This window comes from Haliaeetus leucocephalus, unplaced genomic scaffold, assembly GCF_000737465.1.
Source record: "Haliaeetus leucocephalus isolate CR32 unplaced genomic scaffold, Haliaeetus_leucocephalus-4.0 Scaffold763, whole genome shotgun sequence".
Lineage (NCBI taxonomy): Eukaryota > Metazoa > Chordata > Aves > Accipitriformes > Accipitridae > Haliaeetus > Haliaeetus leucocephalus.
In genome coordinates, this window is record NW_010973199.1 from 1303574 (window position 1) to 1304088 (window position 515).

Sequence of the window (515 nt, forward strand, 5' to 3'; positions counted from 1 at the left end):
CGCTGATCGCGTTAGCGGGGTGCTTTTCCAGCTGGTTTTGTGCCGGGGACCGTCCCCCGAGGCAGAGGTCGCGTCTGAAGCCCTCGCGGTTGGGGTGTTTTCTGTCTCCCCTGCACCAAGTGTAATGCTTAAATGCCGGAGCGGAAGGCGGCGGAGTTTTCCTCTGGAGAATAAGACTAACTGCATCTCCTTCAGGCGCTGCGTTACTCCTGTCCCTGGTTAGCCTCCCCTGAGGTTTTTCCCCCTTTAGGGGGACGCAGACCGTTACTTCTGTCCCTTGGTAGCCTGCTCTGAGGTTTTTCCCCCTTTAGGAGGACACAGACCGTTACTTCTGTCCCTGGTTAGCCTCCCCTGAGGTTTTTCCCCCTTTAGGGGGACGCAGACCGTTACTCCTGTCCCTGGTTAGCCTCCCCTGAGGTTTTTCCCCCTTTAGGAGGACGCAGACCGTGAGGACAGAGGGGACGGCAGTGTGTCATGGCCACCTGGCTGCTTGCTGCCGTGTTGTCCTCTGGCCT